A 7,459-nucleotide genomic window follows, 5' to 3' on the forward strand; every position below is an offset into this window, starting at 1 on the left:
CCCTGACCCGACCTCATCACTACTCGACTGAGGTTAGGCTTGGCACTTACTGGGTACCGTTATGGTGTACTCATGCTACTCTTTTGCACATGTTTTGTGTGTAGATCCATGCACTTCTTAACAACCTCGATATCAGTGAGATTGTGGAGACTTCAAGGTATATCTGCGTCCGCAGACCTAGGAGTCCCCCCGTTATTCCCTCCTATGTTGTTTACCTTTCCGTACTTTCTTAGACTCTGGTGTATAGAGATAGTTTTTCTTCTACAGCTTGTGACTTATGATTATCGAGTTTTGGGAATACTGTGTATAATTGAGTGTTGTTTATTGTACATGCCGAGCGGTATTTTTATCAGTTATTTAATTATCTATTGCAGTTTAGTTGTCAAATTTTCCTTTCATTTTTGTTATTCCACAAATGTTAGGCTTACCTAGTCATAGAGACTAGGTGCCGTCACGACATCTTACGGAGGGAGAATTGGGTCGTGACAAGTTGGTATCAGAGCTTTAGGTTCTTAGGTGTCGTAAGTCACAAGCAGGTTTAGTAGAGTCTTGCGGATTGGTACAGAGACGTCCGTACTTATCTTCAGAAGGCTATGGAACTGTTAGGAAAATTTCACTTCTTTTGATTCCTTGTCGTGCATTGTTGACTTCGAAATTCTAAACTTATGTCTTCTATTCTCTCACATATGGTGAGGACACGTACAGCCGGATCAAATGACCAGGCAGCCTCGCCCCTTGCAAAAGCCGCGAGAGGCCCGATCTAGGATAGAGGCCGAGGACGTCCACGTGATACAGCCAGAGCACCCGCACGAGCTGCTACAGAGGAGCCACCAGTAGCTCCAGTCATAGTGCAGGCACCGAAGACGCCTATTACTGCACCAGCTCTTCAGGAGACCCTTGCACAGTTCATGAGCATGTTCGGTACTCTAGCTTAGGCAGGGTTGATTCCCTTTTCTCCTGCCACATATCAGGCCGGGGGAGGAGCACAGACTCCTGCCGCCTGCACCCCAGAGCAGCAAGTTTACATCGACCAGGTTCCAGAGGTTATACCAGTACAACCGGTAGCCCCTGTTCGGCCCGAGGGTAAGGCAACAGTTTTTTAGGAGGAGCAGCTCAGGCTCGAGAGGTACAAGAAGTACCACCCTCCTACTTTTAGTGGCTTGGAGTCAGAGGATGCCCGGGTTTTTCTTAAGGAGACCACCGCATCCTCCGTACTATGGGCGTAGCAGAGTCGAGTGGGGTTTCTTTCACTACGTTACAGCTTAGAGGAGCAGCGTATCAGTGGTGGCGTGCTCATGAGTTAGGCAGTCCGGCAGAGGTAGCCTCACTTACTTGAACTCAATTCTCAGATATGTTCTTGAGAGTGTATGTTCCCTAGAGTCTTAGAGATGTATGGCGTGTAGAGTTGAAGCAAATGCACCATGGTGCTATGACTGTGTCAGAGTATGCGCTTCGTTTTAGTGATTTTGCTAGTCATGCACAAGCCTTGGTTGCTACAGTTAGAGAGAGGGTTTGTGCGTTTATCGAGGGGATCCACCCCAGTATATGGCTTAGCATGGCCGGGGAGTTGGAGATGGATATTTCATACCAGCAGGTTGTGGGTATTGCTAGGAAAGTGGAGGGTATGCTTGCTCAGGAGAGAGAGGAGAGGGAGGCCAAGAGATCTCGAGAGTCTGGCTCTTATAGTGGTACTCGTGCCCCAACTGGAGTTCGTCATGGTAGGGGCTATGTGAGTCGCCATGTTCATTTAGCACTTCCAGCTGCCAGTGTTGTTCCGGCTACTTCAGCGGTCAGTCCAGCAGACCTGGTCTAAGCCATCCATAGTAGCCACACCCTCCGAGAGCTTGTTTTGAGTGTGGCGATAATCGCCATATGATGAGGTATTTCCCTAGACTTAGGAAGGGTGCACCTCCACAGACATCTTAAGCACCGCGTGCTCCACCGGGTCCTCAGGCTATGATTACAGCACCAGCTATCACTCCATCTGCTCAACCAGCTCGAGGTGGAGGTCGGGCAAGTAGAGGTCGCCCTAGAGGGGTAGGCCAGGCTGGATATTATGCTCTTCCTGCTCGTACACAGGCAGTTGTTTCCGACTCTATCATTATGGGTATTGTTCTGGTCTGTCATAGAGATGCGTCGGTTTTATTTGATCCAAGCTCCACTTATTCCTATATGTCATATTATTTTGCTCTATATTTGGGCATATCCCGTAATTCTTTGAGTTCTTCTGTTTATGTGTCTACACCTATGGGAGATTCTACTATTGTTGACTGTGTGTATCGGTCGTGTTTGGTTGTTATTAGTGGTTTTGAGACCAGAGCCGATTTATTATTGCTCAGTATGGTAGATTTTGATATTATCTCGGGCATGTACTGGTTGTCGTCCCATTATGCTATTCTTGATTGTCACGCCAAGACCGTGACGTTGGCTATGCTAGGCTTACCATGGTTAGAGTGGAGAGGTACCTTAGCTTATACTCCCAGCAGAGTTATTTCATTTCTTAAAGCTCAACGAATGGTTGAGAAGGGGTGTGAGGCGTATCCAGCTTATGTGAGAGATGTCAATATTGATACCCCTATAGTTGAGTCAGTCCTAGTAGTAAGGGATTATCTAGATGTATTTCTAACTGATTTTCCGGGCAAGCAGCCCGACAGAGATATCGACCTTGTATTGATTTGTTGTTGGGAACTCAGCTTGTCTCTATTACTCCTTATCGTATGGCCCCTCCTGAGTTGAAGAAGTTGAATGAACAATTACGAAAATTGCTTGATAAGGGCTTCATTTGGCCCAGTGTGTTGCCTTGGGGTGCCTCGGTCTTGTTTTTGAAAAAGAAGGATGGTTCTATGCGTATGTGTATTAATATCGCTAGTTGAACAAAGTTACAGTGAAGAATAGGTATCCATTGCCTCGTGTTGATGACCTATTTGATTAGTCACAGGGTGCCAGATTACGTTCAAGCTACCATCAGTTCGTGATTCGGGAGCCAGATATCCCGAAGACTGCTTTCAAGACTCGTTATGGTCATTATGAGTTCTTTGTGATGTCATTTGGGCTGACCAACGCCCCAACAACATTTATGCATTTGATGCACATTGTATCCTGGCCCTATCTTGACTCATTCGTCATTGTGTTTATTGATGACATTCTGGTGTACTCCTGGAGTCAGGAGGATCATGAGCAGCACCTGAGGACTGTGCTTCAGACCTTGAGAGAAAAGAAGTTATATGCAAAATTCTCGAAGTGTGAGTTCTGGCTAGATTCTGTGGCATTTTTGAGTCACGTAGCGTCGAGTGAGGGGATCAAGGTGGATCCGAAGAAGGTGGAAGCAGTGTAGAGTTCGCCTAGACCGTCCTCAGCCACAGAGTTCCGGAGTTTTCTTGGTTTGGTGGGGTATTACCGTCGATTTGTAGCGGGTTTCTCATCTATTACAGTACCAATGACCAGGCTAACCCAAGGTGCTCCGTTCAGGTGGACAGAGGAGTATGAGGAGAGCTTTCAAAAGCTCAAGACAGCTTTGACTACAGCCCCAGTATTGCTATTGCCTAGAGGTTCGGGGTTTTATATTGTATATTGTGATGCATCGCGGATTGGACTTGGCGCGGTGTTGATGCATGACGGTAGGGCGATTGCCTATGTGTCTAGGAAGCTGAAGGTGCATGAAAAGAACTATCCTATCCACGACCTTGAGTTAGCAGCTATTGTTCATGCCTTGAAGATTTGGCGGCACTATTTGTACGATGTCCCTTGTGAGATCTGCACTGATCACTGGATTTTACAGCATCTATTCAAGCAGAAGCATCTTAACATCTGTTGGAGGTGGTTAAAGCTGCTTAAGGATATTCTATACCATCCCGGGAAGGCCAATGTGGTGGCTGATGCCTTGAGTCGCAGGGCAGAAAGTTTGGGGAGCTTAGAATATCTACCAGCAGCAAAAAGGCCGTTGGCATTGGATGTTCAGGAATTGGCCAACCAGTTTGTTAGATTGGATATTTCTAAGCCGAGTCGAGTTTTGGCTTGTGTGGTCTCCCAGTTTTCTCTTTATGATCGTATAAGGGAGCGTCAGTATGATGACCCCCATCTGCTTATCCTTAAGGACACGGTTCAGTACGGTGATGATAAGGAGGTCACTATTGGAGATGATAGTGCATTGAGGATGCAGGTTAGGCTATATGTGCCCAATGTAGATGGTTTGCATGAGTTGATTCTTCAGGAGGCTCATAGTTTGCGGTACTCCATTCATCCGGGTGCCGCAAAGATGTATCAAGACTTGAGACATCATTATTGGCGGAGGATAATGAAGAAGGACATAGTGGAATATGTAGCCCGATGTCTAAATTTCCAACAGGTGAAGTATAAGCATCAACGACCGGGTGGATTGCTTCAGAAGCTAAAGATTTCGGAGTGGAAACGGTAGAAAATCACTATGGATTTCGTTGTTGGGCTTCCACGGACTCAGCGGAAGTTTGATGCAGTTTGGATGATTGTGGATAGGCTTACCAAGTCAGCTCATTTCATTCCCATGATGACTACTTATTCTTCCGAGCAGGTGGCTCAATTTTATATCCGTGAGATTGTCAGGCTTCATGGCGTGCCGGTATCTATCATCTCTGAATGGGGTACGCAATTTACATCGCGGTTTTGGAGAGCCGTACAACATGAGATAAGTACCCGAGTTGAGTTGAGCACATCATTTCACCCTCAGACGGACGGCCAGTCCGAGCATACTATTTAGATACAGGTGGATATGCTCTGTGCGTGTGTGATGGAGTTTGGAGGTTTCGGGGATCAATTCTTGCCCCTTGCGCGGTTTGCCTACAACAACAGTTATCAATCGAGCATTCAGATGGCACCATATGAGGCTTTTTATAGTAGACGGTGTCGGTCTCCAGTAGGTTGGTTTGAGCCGAGCGAGGCTAGGCTATTGGGTACATACTTGGTTCAAGATGCTTTGGAGGAGGTTAAGGTGATTCAGGATTGACTTTACACAGCCTAGTCCAGACAGAAGAGTTATGCGGATCGAAGGGTCCGCAATGTTGCATTCATTGTTGGAGAGCGGGTCTTGCTCCAGGTTTTGCCCATGAAGGGTGTTATTAGGTTCGGAAGGAAGGGCAAGCTCAGTCCAAGGTTTATTGGCCCATTCGAGGTGTTGTGGCGAGTTGGGGAGGTTGCTTATCAGCTTGCCTTGCCTCCCACTCTAGCAAAAGTTCATCGAGTATTCCATGTTTCTATGCGCCGAAAGTATCACATCGATCCGTCTCATGTGTTGGATTTCAGCTCAGTCCAATTGGACAAGGATCTATCCTATGTTGAGGAGCCGGTGGCTATTTTAGACAGGTAGGTTCAAAAGTTGAGGTCATAGAACATTGCTTCAGTGACGGTTTAATGGAGGGGTCGGCCGGTCGAGAAGGCAACTTGAGAGACCGAGCATGATATGTGCAACCATTATCCCCATCTTTTCACCATTTCAGGTATGTCTCTATACTCGTTCGAGGACGAATAATAGTTTTAAGAGGGGGAGGATATAATGACTCGGCTGGTCGTTTGGAGAGTAATAGCCCTGATCCCCTATTTACTGCTTTCCCCATATCTTTTTCTACTTATGTGACTTGCCGGGATGTTTGTTTTTTGTTTCAGGGTGATTTGGGACATTTAGTCCCTAAAACGGATGTTTAAGTTCTACGATTTTGACCGTAGTTGGAACTGTGTGAAGACAACTACGAAATGGATTTTTGTCAATTCTTTTAGCTCCGTTGGGTGATTTTGGACTTTGGTTCGTGTCCGGATTATGAATTGGAGGTTTGTAGCTGAATTAGGCTTGAAATGGCGAAAGTTGAAGTTTTGAGATGTTTGACCAAAAGTGGACATTTTGATATCGCGGCCGAATTCCGATTTCGGAAGTTGGAGTAGGTCCGTAATGTCAATTATGACTTGTGTGCAAAATTTGGGGTCAATCGGACGTGATTTGATAGGTTTCGGCATCGGTTGTGGAAGTTTGAAGTTTCAAAGTTCATTAAGTTGGATTGGAGTGTGATTTGTGTTTTGTTGTTGTTTGATGTGTTTTGAGGGCTCGACTATGTTTGTATGATGTGTTAGGACTTGTTGGTATGTTTGGTTGAGGTTCCGGGGGCCTCGGGTTGATACGGATGGTCAACGGATCAAATTGGAAGTTAGAGGAATTGCTGAAGCATTGCAAGCTTCTAGTGTAATCGCACCTGCGGTGGGGTTGACCGCAGGTGCAGACTCATACGTGCGAAAGGAAGCTCACAGATGCGGCCCTGGTCTGGGTAGCCCTGGTCTTGTTAAAATCTTGATTTAATTAATTAGATTAGTTTCTTATAGCTATATTTATGGTATGTCAATGCTTTTGGCTAGATTTTGGCCATTCGGAGTCAGAAAATAGTGGAAAAGGCATTCTTACTGATTGATTGAGCTTGGTTCGAGGTAAGTGGCTTTCCTAACCTTGTGGGGGGGAGGGGGGAAATCCCCTTAGGATTTGGTACTGTTGTGATACTCTATGATATGTGAGCATCGTGTACGCGAGGTGATAAGTGTACAGGGGCTAATTGTTGTAAAATCCAGTTTTTACTGTGTAGTAACCCGTTACATCTTAATTGAGTTATACCAGCGTGTGTAGTTATCCTTTCTTTGCCTAATATCACATGTCTATGTGACTAAATGCTTATTTGAAATATGTGCAGCATGCTTAGTTGATTTCCTATTTTTCCTTGATCTTTATCAGCCTTAACTGTAGAATTCTTGCTGTAAATTTTTGTATTCATCGGTTTCGAGTCCTCAACGGATTCAACATGGCGAGCAAGACAAAGAAAGGGGAAATCACCCTCCCGGTCAACGTGGCCGGCACAACCCTAAATGCCAAGTTTCATGTCATCGAAGGAGACATGAAATACAATGCCCTACTTGGAAGGCCATAGATACACTGCATGAGAGAAGTACCGTCAACCCTTCATCAAATGATGAAGTTTCCAACGAAGGACGGAATAAAAACTGTATACGGGGAACAACATGCAGCAAGAGAGATGCTCGCGGTGCACGATGTGGCACGGCATCGGCGCCTTCAACATCGAAGGAACCAAAGGATGATCAAACAGTGAAGTAGCAATCATAAGCTACATTCTCAGCTGCATCCAAATAAACGAGCAAAGGACCCGCGTCCCCGGAGCAAGCGGTTGGAGCATATCGAGGCTTGAAGCGCCACGTCCACTAAGGTATAACCGTATCCCTTTTTATTTATATCTTACACTAACCTATGTGCAGGAGTCCAGTTGGAACAATCGAAGCACTTTCTGGCTTGAAGACCTTAGGTTTTAAAGTATGCGTTGCACTCTTTTCCTTCGACCAGATTTTATCCCAAGAAGGGTTTTACCGGCAAGGTTTTTAACGAGGCAACATCTATATGCTACATAAGGAGAACTTAGCAAGTATTCAAGGCTTCCCTTCA

Source organism: Nicotiana attenuata, unplaced genomic scaffold (assembly GCF_001879085.1).
Source record: "Nicotiana attenuata strain UT unplaced genomic scaffold, NIATTr2, whole genome shotgun sequence".
NCBI lineage: Eukaryota > Viridiplantae > Streptophyta > Magnoliopsida > Solanales > Solanaceae > Nicotiana > Nicotiana attenuata.